General features: G+C 38.7%; 2 long non-coding RNA genes across 2 annotated transcripts; both read left to right on the forward strand.

Moving 5' to 3' along the window:
• The first annotated feature begins 715 nt into the window (after window positions 1-715).
• Window positions 716-1,267, forward strand: LOC131256431 (uncharacterized). Its single transcript, XR_009176811.1, has 2 exons — window positions 716-881; window positions 1,013-1,267. It is a non-coding gene; the product is annotated as an uncharacterized LOC131256431 (long non-coding RNA).
• Window positions 1,268-3,404: 2,137 nt separating this feature from the next.
• LOC131256432 (uncharacterized) lies at window positions 3,405-6,102 on the forward strand. Its single transcript, XR_009176812.1, has 7 exons — window positions 3,405-3,550; window positions 3,661-3,737; window positions 3,818-3,875; window positions 3,966-4,049; window positions 4,155-4,191; window positions 5,458-5,980; window positions 6,081-6,102. It is a non-coding gene; the product is annotated as an uncharacterized LOC131256432 (long non-coding RNA).
• The last annotated feature ends 8,018 nt before the right edge of the window (window positions 6,103-14,120 follow it).

The following is a 14,120-nucleotide window of genomic DNA, read 5'->3' on the forward strand; positions in this document are numbered from 1 at the left end:
TAAAAATCTATGGCTTATGTCCAAAAATCGGGGGTATACGTGATTCAGGTGGGTTGAACTAATGAAAATAGTTTGGAGGGTGAGTTTTTCTTGTACACTGTTTTTAAGCATGAGGTCCACTTGAACCATGGCTGAGGCTGATTTTTTATACATGGTTCTAATATGGGGTGACTCACCTGATGGTTGGGGTGGATTTCATATTAACACTATGTTGTGGCCACCATAGCTAGCTACTTTTCCTCTTAGAATAACTTTTATGTGTATTGTTATTAAATAGCATTAATTAGTCTTGGAATTCATCAACTACACTACAACAAAATAGGGCTTAGCCGACTGATGGGCTTACCCTTTGCCCGCAGCCCATTTTAACGGCTGCGGGTAAAGGGTCCCTTTCTATTTAAAAAAAAAAAAACATAAAGTCGTATCTCCCTCTCTCTGCCTCTCCCTCTCCATTGCCTCTTGCTCTCCTTCCCTCTCCCTCTCCCTATCACACGCTCTCCTTCTCCCTCTCTCTCTCTCTCCCTCTCCCTCTCCCTCTCCCTATCGCACGCTCTCCTTCTCCCTCTCTCTCTCTCTCCCTCTCCCTCTCCCTCTCCCTATCGCATGCTCTCCTTCTCCCTCTCTCCCTCTCCCTCTCCCTCTTGCGTGCTCTCCCTCTCCATCTCCCTCCTTCTCTCTGCCTCTCCGGCCCTCTCCCTCTTGCGTGCTCTCCCTCTCCCTCTCCCTCTCCCCTCGCCCTCCTCTCACTCTTTGAAGTTTCAAGTGTTCCTTCATCTCCACGGCGGAGATCGGAGGAGTTGGTAAAAAACAAGAAAAACCCTAGCTCTCTTTCGCTTGCTTTCTGTGAGATCTCGATCTTCCTTCGATTCCATCATAAGCAGGTGATTTTCCCATCTCTACCCTAATTTTTCTGCTTTCTGCACTGGATCTTTTGTAGATGTGTTTTCTTACTGCGATTTCCAACTTGAGGCTATTTTCTGTGCACTGAGGGTTTCTGTATTTGATTTTTCAGAATTGACAACTGGAAACGTGAACATATACGGCAGTCCCTGAGAGAGAAGGTGAAGCCTGGTGCATCAGCAAGCTAAGATTTGAATCTCAGGTTCCGTTTCTCCTCTCTTAATTGCTATATAGGAGTCTCTGTCCTATTTGATTTAGTTTCAATAATTAGATTTACTCAAAATTTCAAATTTGCAATTATGATGTTGGGGTGTAGCATCTTAGCTTTCCATTTCATTATGGAATATAATTGCGCAGATTTTCTACTTGGGATGATGCCACTCTTGCTTCAAACCGCTATGATTTCTCCAAGGTCATTAATGTCTTTTCCTGTTTCCTACTTCTCCAAGGTCAAACCACTGTGATTTTCCTGTTACCTTGACATATTGGTTGACGAGACTTGAGACTTGAGAGAGGGAAAATGCTAAATTGGTGGTTTGGAAGAAGGCTTTAGAATCTAGAGGCTTAAAAATTAGTAGAAGTAAGATTGATTAATTGGAATGCAACTTCATTAGGAGTTATAGAGGGGAAGATTTGGTTAAAAATGATGACCATGAAATTCCTCAAACTGACCTGATTTGTTACCTTGGTTCTATTATTTAAAAAATGGAGAGATTGATGAGGATGCTCCCACTAGAATTCAAGTTGGTGGTGGGAGAAGTGGGGACATACCCATGGATAGCTGCGTGACTGCCACATGACCATGGTATGAAAAATTGTCCCATACAACAAGATGTCCCCTGACCAGTTTCAATTGGAAGCCTAGGAACCAGTCTGAGGTGGACGTCTGCTATGCATAATGTATGCGACTCGGTCTGACTTGTTCCGAATCAGAATGAGTTTTTCCTTATCTGGATATGTTGGTTTCGAGTTTGGTGAGCCATAATTGATTTTGGTCCAATTGTTGAGTGTCCATGAGTACTATAGATAAGGCAAAATGAGTAGAGTATGAGTGTTATGGATAAGGGAATGTTGAGAATGAAATGGATGTGTGAGAAAATTGGGAAGGATAGAATTAAGAATAGAGTCATCGAAAGTAGCGTAGGAGTAGTCTCAATAGAGATAAGTAGATGGATAGTAGATTGAGATGGTTTGGTCATGTGTGCAATTGGAGACAACTTCTATAAGGAGAGAACCTCAATTATGGTTGAAGGGCCTGGATACAGATGAGAGGAACGCCTAGAAGGACTTGGATTGAGCTAGTGAGAAGAAATACAAATGTTTGCTCACATACTGAGAATAGGGCCTTGATATGTTGGCGACACATGATTTGTAAAGTTGATCCCAAATATTTGGAACAAGGCTATAGTTGTGTTTGTGGTGGTGATATAATGATGACTTGATAGAACCTTGTCCTAACTATTTGGTGTCAACACCGTGAACACGGCAAGAGTGGTGATGATGGTGGTTAATATTGATGATGCTGATGACTCATTAGAGTGGCTTTCATATAAAAGTCATTAGTCTTGTCAAGATGTTTGGGGTAGGCTTTCCCAATCCTTTTATCCATTTTTTTCCTACTGAAGGGTTCCTTTTTATCAAATTATTTTGAAGATTTGAAACAAGAATTCCAGTAATTAATTTGCAGAAGTTCAATGACCTGCTCCCTTCATCAGCCCACAAATTGTTGTGAGCATTGCCATTTCCAGTTCCAATCCCAAGTAAATGAGGAAGGTTGATGTGTAGTGGGCAGTCGATTGTAGAACTTTATACTTAAAGGTTAACTCCAATGGCTGGGAGAAACGCTAAGATGATGATGATGCTGACAATGATACAATGCTACAGATTTGAAAGAAACTTGGACAAACTCAAGGAGTATTGGAGCCGATTCTTGGTTCAAACCATGTATTCTGATGTATTTAGGGCTTGGTTGCACGAACTTTCTTCCCAGCCGCCTTTCCTACTTTCAATCATGCATTGGATTTGTGCTTCCGCTTCCAAACTGTTTATGCTTCATAATATTTTGAATAGATGCTTCCTACTCATGCACCTGAATCTGTTGCTGCTTCCTTTCTTCCTCTGTGCAACTAAGTCTAAGTGGATCTTTATACATTTGCCCGTTATGAATTAGGGCATGGTTTTATGGCCAGCTATGCCTTTCGGAAAATTTAATCATCTGTCATTTCATGGTTGACAAGGTGTGTATGACCCCTTGTAGGACTGCATGTGGGCTTAGAAAAGCGCATGTTTATTGTTACTAGTGGAGAAGACATTTTACCCTGGGTCTAGCCTCGACTTTCTTGTTGACAGCGCAATTAATATTGTCAACTCAGCCACTAGTATGCGATAGTGCAACTGCCACGGTCTTGTGCATGGTATGGTTGTGAGATTAGAACTGCTTATGAAGGATGAAGCAAACCGCATGAATGGTTGTCGGGTTTGGTGGGCTTTGGTTCGACCAAAAGGTCAGTGCTTGTTCGTCCTGTTTCTTTGATCTCTACCTTAGATTCCTCGGTTTTGTTGCTTGATTTTATTTTTTGTTTTAATTCAGGCACTGGCAGAAGAAGTGAGGGCACGGTATGACAAAGCGATTTTTAAAGTCGTTGATCTAGTAATTTGATTTTTTTTTTCACTGATCTTGAGTAACATCTGAGAATTTGTAGTTGTTGGATCGGTTGTTAGATGGTTAGATGTTGATGAAAGGATTGAATTTTGTGACAGGATGATTATGCGGCCGATGACGATGAATATGAGGAGAAGATGAAGAAAGAAACTATATCATTTTTCTTTTTAGCAATGTAAGTTAGAGTCTTTTTTAGATTGGTTTAAATTCCTGTTCTCTTAATTTTTATTTATGTATCTATTTTTTAAAATTCAGATATGGAGATGGTGAGCCAACAGATAATGCTGTAAGGTTTTACAAATAATTTACAGAGGTGAATTTTGAGAATTTCAGCTGAGATGATCTCCTTTTATTTCTTTTCTTTTGAATTTGCATGGTAATTTCTATTACTTGGTTTTTTCAGGGGAATGAGAGGGGAAACTGGCTTCAGAATCTCAAATATGGTGTTTTGGGGCTTGGAAACAGGCAGTATGAGCATTTTAATAAGGTTCGGGGAAAAAAAAGATGTTGAATATTACGGGCTTTTAGTCAACACTTCTTTTACCTTTTGGCTATTGTTGACATTTGGTTTATGCTGTGTTTTAAAAAATAGATAGCTAAGGTGGTGGATGACTTGATTGCAGAACAGGGTATGTGTTTTGTATAGCCTGATTCCCTTTTTTTTTTTCTTTATTATTTTTTTCTACATTTGGACAATATGGGCTTGTTGAGGTCATTGAACTTGATTAAGTGATATCTAACTGTGTCATCTTTGTATGCGTTATTAAATACCTACCTATTTCCATGAATTAGTTATAAAATCTCATCTTAACCAATGAACTTGCCTCTATCAATGGTATCTGCCTTACATTTGCTGGATTAATTTTATGGTTTACTTCAATTGATGAATTCATGACCCATTGTAATTGGTTGCAAGTTCTATTTGTGTCTTTTTCTATTGAAATAAAAATTGGGGCACTGATTCAATTGGGATTTTGATCAATTTAGTGATTTGTTACGGATTAATAAATGTGATTTGTATTAAGTGCCATTCATTTCTCCTCATTATGTTACCTATTAATGAGGAAAATGTGTCTTTTTAACCGATATAGGGCAGGGTCTTGTTCATTAGCTTTGTATTTTTTTGTTTTTAATATTATGTTTACTGAGTTTTGGTGATGCTGGTATGCTCACCCCTCTCCAGATGCACCTTTATGTGCAACACGTGTGCTAAGAGAATGAATGTAAAATTATGATTCGGGATAGTCTGTTTGGCATGCATCCTCTGAACGGGTGTACAAGGGGCCCCTAGCAGCAAGATGAATGAACACAAAAATTAGGATTCAGTATGGTGCATTCATGTTGCTCCACAATTATACATTGAATGGGCACTTTGGCAAGTGTATTTTTAGCCATACATTCCTTATTTTGTATGCATTCATCTGCATGGTGGGGATCACCTTATGCATTGTTGGATATCCCACGCACTTGCCAGGTTGGCACTTGTGTTGTGTAAAGATGTGTTTGCAGATGATTTTGCTTGCTCATTGATATTTTAAGTTAGATAGTCTTTAAAATGTTTCTGTATAATGTGCATAATAGTACATTCAAATTACACTACAAAAGAGGTGTTGTATTTATGGAGTTCTAGAAAGCTTGACCATTATCTAGAAACAATTGCATGTGAAATATGTTTGGAACCAAAAGCATTTTTCAGTCTGGATGTGTATGATGTTCATTGTATTTGATGGATCACTCTCTCTTTTAATTTGGGAGTTTGCAATCAACAGGGCAAGAGTTTTATTGAGTTTGCTTGTTTCAGTTTTGATAGAAAGTGCTATTGTACATCCCATTGCTTTTCTGCAATTCTCCTAATCCATTGATGGTAGCTCATCTCTTTTTTTCCTTTTGTACAGGAGGAAAGCGGCTTGTCCCGGTGGGTCTCGGAGATGATGATCAATGGATTGAGGATGACTTCACTGCATGGTGTGGAGAACTTTCATATTTCTCAGCATCTCTTTGATAGACTATAACCCTTCCACACTAGATAATACCGGATGAACCTAACATTTGTAAAAATAGTTTGACTTACCTCATCTATTTTTCTTGATGCCATTTATTTTGTATATTCATGTCTATTCCTTATTTTGGAGCTAATTTGTTCAATCTCCATTCGATAAATGGTTGTCATGGCTGTTCGTGGAATGCATGTGTCATATCATTATTCAGGATTGTCCCAGCTATTTGGTGTTGGCTATTGAATGCATCTGTTTCTTTGTGCTTGTGGTGGTGAGCATCTTCTTTGTTGCATCTCATATATGACGAGTGAACTGTGGCATTCTGTTTGAAGCTCAACTTTAGGGAACTATTCAGGACCACCTACAAATATTCAACATTGAGACGAAGGCAAAAATGAAATAACATCAGATGCCTGAGCAGGTGATAATGTCATCTAAACTTTATTAGCTCACTTTTCTATTTGTTTCATAGGTTGTTTCGTTTCTCAATTAGTTTCCATGCTATATTGTTATATTCACAGGTTGTGTTTTGGAAGTGGAGTAGTTCACTACTTTGGGGTTGGTCACACAATCATCAGTGTATCATTGGTCAATAGAAGGTAATATTGCATTTTTCTTTCGTACAAGGGTTCTTTTGAACTACATTCAGTTTCTTGCTTTTCTTTTTTGATAAATCAATTTATATTTCAGTTAGGAACTTCCATTACATTGTTGAATTGCTAGCTTTAAAATTTACAAAACTTATTTGTAGGTGATTCAGAGTGTATATAAAGATTTGTTTCAGATATTTTGTTTTGTAACCATGTGCTAATATTTGTTATATGTTCTGTACTTTAATTCACAGAAACTGTTCAATTAAGGTTTCATTTATTTCACTATAGGCATTGTCTGCCTGTAATATGTTAGTTAAAAACTGAAATAGGAAGCAATTTCTTTATCGTATATGCCTAGTAGGGCTTCCATGAATTTTATTTATTGCCTATCATATACCTAGAATAACTAAGAGTTTCCTTGTATCTTATTGGAGTAAGCTGATATGGATTCAACACTGCCATAACAGCTGATGTGAAACTGATTTTCTGAACCCCACTTAGCAGGCTATGCATCTACCGTGGCTACGGTCGTACTGTGGGGCTAGTCATATTTAGCTACGGATCTTAACCATAGCTTTTGACCAATTTTGCAACAAAAAACTGATGATTTAGTGGCGTCCAACACAACTGTCAGTAAAGGTCCTGGCCGCCGGTAAAGCCTTTACTGACTGAGGCTTCACCGGCTGTTAGATAACCGCAGGCAAAGGATTTTCTGGCGGTTTTCTTAGCCTTTGCCGGCGGTTTTGACCGCCGGTAAAGTTCACTTTTCTTGTAGTGTAGTTGGACGAAAATGCAATGTACACACACAAGGATGGTGAACAAACACCACAAAGATGGCTGGTATAAGGCACTTGGGTGCCCACTGTGATGTATGTGTTTTATCCATGCTGTTCATCCGTTTTCCGGTTCATTTTAGGGCATGATCTAAAAAATCGATGTATTTACAAGGATCAAATGGACCATGCCAAAGAAAACAGTGGGGATTACTGTTGAAAATGTTCTCGGGCCCACGGAAGTTTTGGAAGAAGCTAATGTTTGTGTTTTCCCTTAATACAAGTCTTTGTGTCCTTATGAACAGGTTGAATGACAAATAAAAATCACTGTCCTTAATACAAGTCTTTGTGCCCTTATGAACAGGTTGAATGACAAATAAAAATCACTGTAGAACTTAGGTAGGTTTCAACCGGGACATCATTTTCCCCACTGCTTCCTGTGGTGCGGTCCACCTGAACTTTGAATATGCTTCAGTTTTGCATTTAAGCATTAAAATGAGCTGTAAACAAGATGGACGGCGTGGATTAACACATACACCACGGTGGCCCCCCTGGTGACATGGTCGCCGGGCAATCCGCTTCCCAAATGCGCAGGCCCAGTATTAAGGACGCGGATTTCCTGCTAAAGAAGCTCCTGTGCTGGGTACCTAGGTGTGCCCACCTTGATGTTTGTGAGAAATCTACCCATCCATCCATTTTTTGATCTCATTTTATTACATGAGGCCAAAAATCAGCCGGATCTAATACTCAAGTGGGCTGAAATCGTGAGGATTAAACGTCCACAGTTAAAATGTTCGTGGGGCCACAGAACTTTTAAATCAGGCTAATATTTGTTTTTCCAGTTCGTCCCAATAGGAATGACGTTAGGAACAATATGGATGGCATGAAACATCACTGTTCAGCTCAAGGAGGTTTCAACGGTAGAAATTTCTCTACCTACCTTTTCCTTTAGTGCGGCCCACTTGAGCCTTGGATACTCCTAACTTTTGGTCTAAAGTCCTTGAAAAAAAAAAAAAAACCGATGGACGGGGTGGATTACTCACAAACATTATGGTGGCCCCACCTAGACTTCCAGCCCAGAACATCCTGCCAAAGGCCATCGCAGGAAATGCGCATCCCAGTAATAGTTTTTCATCCAAGTGGATGGTCAAACTAAGATGAGTGCAGATACAATGCTTTTTCTTTAGCTTAAATATTTCAGTCTTCCTTTTTTATTCATGCCATGTGTTTTTTTCCTCTTCCTCTTTTCCTTTATACCGAGTCTTCCACTACCTTTTCTATAATCTCTCTCTTTTCCTTTTTTTATTTTTCTTTATATCAAGCATTCCACTACCATTTGTTTTATATTTAATTTTCTCCTTTTCTTTATACCGTGTCTTCCACCTCCATTTGCTTTTTGGTCTTCCCACGGTCTTTACAACATCAAAGTAAGCTACGTTGATATATGGATCAGATCTGTCTATGTTGATTTACACACTACAAATGTTTGGGGCTGCTGTGGATGGCTCATGAATTAAAATTCAGTAAAAATAGCTTAAAACAGCTATAAAGTGCAAAAGGAGTTGATGTAGGATGTGGCTACATATGCATTCTTTGCATGGCGGGATGAAAAGAAACCCAAACGAATGAATGCGGAAGTAGTCGGTCGTGAAAGGATTCAGTCCTACTTAGATCATCACATAACTAGTCCTAAGCGTATCTTTCGAATAGATTCATCTGATACGGAGAAATCGTCATTTGAAATGTGGATTGTAACAATAACTTTTGATCTGGACATTGACATGAAATACACAATTTATCAATCTTTATGTAATGGTGGTTTTAGGTTCAAGCGACCTGCACAATAGGTCACAAAAAACACTCTTCTCGAGAGTCAACTAGAATTTAGAATAATAATAAAAAAAAAAATACTATTTTTAGAAATTTTCATTCTCATTGTATTTCTTTATTCTTGTAATTTTAGTATTTTTGTTTCATTTAGAAGTTGCTTGTAATAATACTAAAATGTTCCGGTATGGTTTATTTAGTATTTTTACTTTTGGCAAAATTAGTTTTTCAAGAGATTTATTTTTTTAGTAATTTCGAATTTAGGTTTTAAGTCTTTTATATGAGTAATGTAATTGAGCAATTATAAATCATTATGCAATAAAATATTTGAATATTTTATTTTATTATTTCTTGGAGATTCAAAAACTATCTTATGGATTTAAGGTTTTGCCTCCTATTTTTTTTTTTTTTTTTGTTAGCTTGTTAGTACACCCCACTGTCAGTTCACACTTCACTGTTAACCACCCCTACTAGTGATCAATAATCTTTCTTTTTACTGTTTTATGTTCTTCCTTGCATCATACCTGTTATGGGTAAAAATTGACTGACCAGATGTACAGACTCGAAGACTACGGATTGCTTGAGGGCCGAAAAAACACCCCGACCTTGGCGTCAGGTGCCAACTTCGGAGGTCGGCCTCGGGTACCAATTTCAGAGGTCAGCCTCAATCAAAGAACTCGACCTCGTGAACCAACTTTGGAAGTCGGCCTTGAATACCGACCTTGGCCTCGGGAACCGACCTCAGCCTCGGATAGAAATACACTTTAAATATATAAAGATATTATTATCTTCCAAAGATAGGATTATCTTTCGAGATATTTGCCAAGGATATAGGAAATCAATCAAAACACATTAAGAGAAAGATCTCTTCCTCAATACGCATCTGCCATAGAGAGGCATTGCCATATACGCCACCGTCTCCAAACGGTTATAAAGGTTATAAAAAAGGACTCCGCCTGCAGTGAAAGGTACGTAGATGTTAGAGTATAAAATTTGGTTAAAGGAAAGGAATTAAAGAAGGAAGGTTGAAGATTGAAGTGAAGTATAAGAGAGATAGAGAAGTTGAGTTGCACAAATCTCAAGTTGTGCGAATCTCGAGTTGCGCGAGTTATGAGTTGTGCTGGAGTAGTAGCGCCGGACCACGCAACTCATCATAGTTGCGTTGACCCGCGCTACTCTCCAAGGGGATGATTGGATTGGAACTTACAAAATGATGCGAAGTGGGGTCCATAGTATGGGATTCGAGAGCCCACAAGTGCGAAAGTCTATAAATATCTCCCTACCCCCTCATTTGAGGGATCAGATTTCCAAAAGACCAGTACCTTTGATAGGTATTGGAGATATAAGTGAGAGAAGGAGTTGCGCAGGTACTCTTTGAGGCAATATATTGTTGACTTTTCAAAAGTTCTCAAGTCATTTCAAGTGTCTCAAGGGATTTCTGATATTCCTTTATTATATTAATGAAGGAAGATGCGCGAAGAAGATCCGCACAACTTGTCTCTTATAGAGATGTGAATTATATGAGCCGGAATGCTGCCAAAATTTATATTTACATTCATTCAACACTTATGCTTTTGGTTATAAAAACTCTATCCTAGAATCAAAGGATCAAAAGGATGTGATGAATTCAGAATGAATAAATTTGATGATTGTTCTCTCTATTCTCTCTTTTGTTGTTATTAAGTAAGATAATTCCCCGAATCAAATGAATGTTTTTCGTTTCTGGTCGAAATAGTAGAATCTCTCACCCAAAACCCCTCAATACTATTAGCTAGACCTAGATTCCTAGCCTGACTTTGGCATCGGAGGGTTCCCTGCTCTACCCAGGGTCTCCTTTGTCTCCTTTCTGTGCAAGTACTCAAAAGTCTAAAGAGGGTGGACTAAATTTTTGCATCAACTAACGATTGTCAGGATTATTCTATTGGCATGGTTCTTGAATCAATAATCATCTAACGCAGACCCTTTTAGGTGGATGGTCTAAATCTAGGACCTACCATTTTGTGTAGATGAAGGAAGATGACTCTATCATATTGCAATGGAATAAATCATATGATATCATATTCTATAGCAGAAAGACTGTGCAACATCCAAGCTCTTTGGAATCACCCTAATGTGTGTGTTAAATCCACTTTGTGAGGCATCTCATACTAGGATCTGAGTGTGGAAATAAGGCTAGTCCAAATTTTAGGTCAGCCACATGATGGGGACAATTGGGGACTAGGAGGCCCAAAATTGCAGAAACCTTCTAAAGGGCGCCACCATGGTGAGCAGCAGTAGGATGAAAATATATAGTAAAAACCTGCCAGATAAAAAGCCATAAGGTGAGCCAGAAGGCAGGAATTTAGAGGTTCTAGTCATGATTTTAGATTGTTCCCTATGTGTGGGGCACGTAAGTCTTGTATGTCACTGGCTTTTGTTGTGTACAGTGAAGATGAGGTGGAGTAGTTGATGAATGGAATGGATGTCACGAACATATATCCCAAATTAATGGCCCCGCAAAGTTCGAGTATTGAATGCCTTGCCACCCACAAGAGTTGTAGAGGCTTCATGTCTGTAACACCTTTGGATTACAAATAACATCAGTAATATAGTATAAAAGCACCATCATTTTAATTTTAGAACGTTTGTCTAAATATTTGTAGCATATATAATTCGCAATCCAAAACGGCCCTCGACATTTCCTGCGTTTTGCATTTTCCACAAGTAGTAATGCAATTTGCTTCCAATAAGCAATGGTACGAACATGGACAAGCAAGGATGTTGTGAACTAATCATGTGGAATACCACAATATATACATGTGAAATATCTTATGGTGATCCGTGTGGGGTGTAGGGGGTAAAGGTCAAGTCTGACTCAGTCCGAGATTTATTTTAGTCTTAAAACCATGTGTAGGACCCATCATGATGTGTGAGTGGCATCCAATCCGTCCATCATTTTTTTATCGTATTATTTTAAGATGCTAACAAAAAGATTGCAACGATCCAATACTCAAGTGGGCCACACCACATGAATAGTGTGAATGGGATGTTATGGTGATTTGGATGAATCGCTCCTCAGGAGTGATCTCTGCTCAGACCATTAACCTATCACCATTTTTCAAAGGCCAAAAATAAGGAAGAAAAATAAAATCAACACCTGCCCACGCACATTCCAAACACAAAATACCTAATATAGTCAAGTAATTTAATGATTTATGCAAATGACATACATGCAGCGTATAAGGGTCCAGATCTTGTGGCTTCAGTTGCAATAGCTGTAAATTAAGAATGTTCTTATTGCAAACACACCTTTTGTTATGTGAGAATATGCAAATGCCCCATTATTGAAGTGGGGCTATGCAATAACCCCTTTTTGTTCGTGTGATGATTATCCACTAAGAAACATGTTTAAGTTGCCAATATCTGAATGATTTTTGGAATTCTGTGGAAGTATAGTTCTGGTACATTATCTAGTACTAAGAGGGTAAAATTCTTGCAAGTTAATTATGCAGAAGATTTCCACTGTTAGGAACATGGCTTCATGGTAAGATCATCTCGAGAATGCGTCTGATCTGCCCCAACATGGCTATCTCACTTCATGGTCAAATGATTTGGATAGTCCATCTGATTTTTCCCAGCAGAGATAGAAATTCAAAAATACTTGTGGGACCAAATCTTTATTATTATTATTTATATTTTTACAACAAAATCTATATATTGGATTGAGAGAACTGTACATCAACATTACAATTTTGGGCTGCCCTTTGCAACAAAAAGGGGGAAGAGGACAGCCTATCGTACCCTTGAAAGGGAAAAAAAACACTATGAAAAGATTGAAAGATTTTTATTGATCATAACCGCTCCGAGTCTTGACCGGTCCAGTACTAGATCCCCTTTGCTGAGGATGGGAAGAAGTGAAGGGTCTGTTAGGAGCCCGTCTTGCTGAACGATGCTACCTAAGTAGGTTAGGTTATCCGCCACTCTGTTGGCCTCCCTTGGGATGCGAACAATCGAGATATCATGTGTCCTTGATGTCATCATAGTGCCTTTTCCAATCACTACAAGAAAAACAGGCAAAGGCTATGGACAAAAACCGTAGCAAAATCCCTTTTGCTACGGATATGATCCATAACATGTAACACCTGGTCCATTCGGTACTATTTTCCATACTTATGATGATTGAAGCCCTTAGCTAGACATGGATTGATCATTCATAGTACACACCCAACTGACCGGAACCCCAAGACCTCGAAACTTATCTCATATCGATCTCCCCATTGCTGCGATCGTGGAGGTACCACCCGTGTGTCGGTATGATACTCCGTTAGTGAGATACGCCATGAAGAATAATAACTGTATCGTGTGCGCATGGCATCATGTATTTCATTCCACACATGTGCACAACACATGTCATGCACACATGTACATGCCACACATGGGTGAGAGAATCTCTACCTATGCGTGTGATGTCACACACCCATACCTCCTATCTCTCATGTGCTCTCCAAAGTCAACATCTCTCCATGCCACACCTCATGTATGACATCATCAAACCATGCCATCCCATGCTTCTTTAGTCCACCATTAATTACAAATCATGAATTAATTATCAAAATTATAGCCTAAGCTAATATTAATCACATTAGCTTAACTTAACCAAAAGTTTATCCATTTCTCTATAAATACACCTCCACCCCTTAGCCTTTCACCTTTTTTCTACAATTAGAGAGAGAGAGAGAGAGAGAGAGAGAGAGAGAGAGAGGATTGATCTTGGTGGGCCATCAATCACATCCCTTCCATCCATCTCAACCATCCATTCCATCTCAACCATCCATCTAATTCATCAAGGTTGGTACACCCACTCCACTCTTAATTTGTTTTCTTTTTTATTATTTGTATAATTGTTAGTGATGACAATTTGAGGATGTTGATGTGATCAATGGTGTGGATATAGAGGAGAGTACATATAGAAAGATGATAAAAAAATGGTGATGATATGATAATAATGATGTGTTAATGGTGTGGATTCATGGAAAAATACATATAACATATAAAAAGATTAATAATAAAAATAATTTATTATAGACTTTATGTAGGACCCAATGATAGTGGCCCCACCAACATGCTTGTAGGCCATCCAAACTGTCCATGTATGGGGCCAACTCTCACACACCACAAAAAAAAAGAAATAAAAATAAATAACTAAATAAATAAATAGATAAATAAATAAATGATATATATATATATGTGTGTGTGTGTGTGTGTGTGTGTGTGTGTGTGTGTGTGTGTGTGTGTGTGTGTGTGGGTGGGTAGAGGATGGACACTGACAGTGCCCAGGAAGAGCTGCAGCAAGCAGCAGCGTGTAGGCTGCTTTTACAAAGGAAGAGGG

Source organism: Magnolia sinica, chromosome 9 (genome assembly GCF_029962835.1).
Source record: "Magnolia sinica isolate HGM2019 chromosome 9, MsV1, whole genome shotgun sequence".
NCBI classification, from domain to species: domain Eukaryota; kingdom Viridiplantae; phylum Streptophyta; class Magnoliopsida; order Magnoliales; family Magnoliaceae; genus Magnolia; species Magnolia sinica.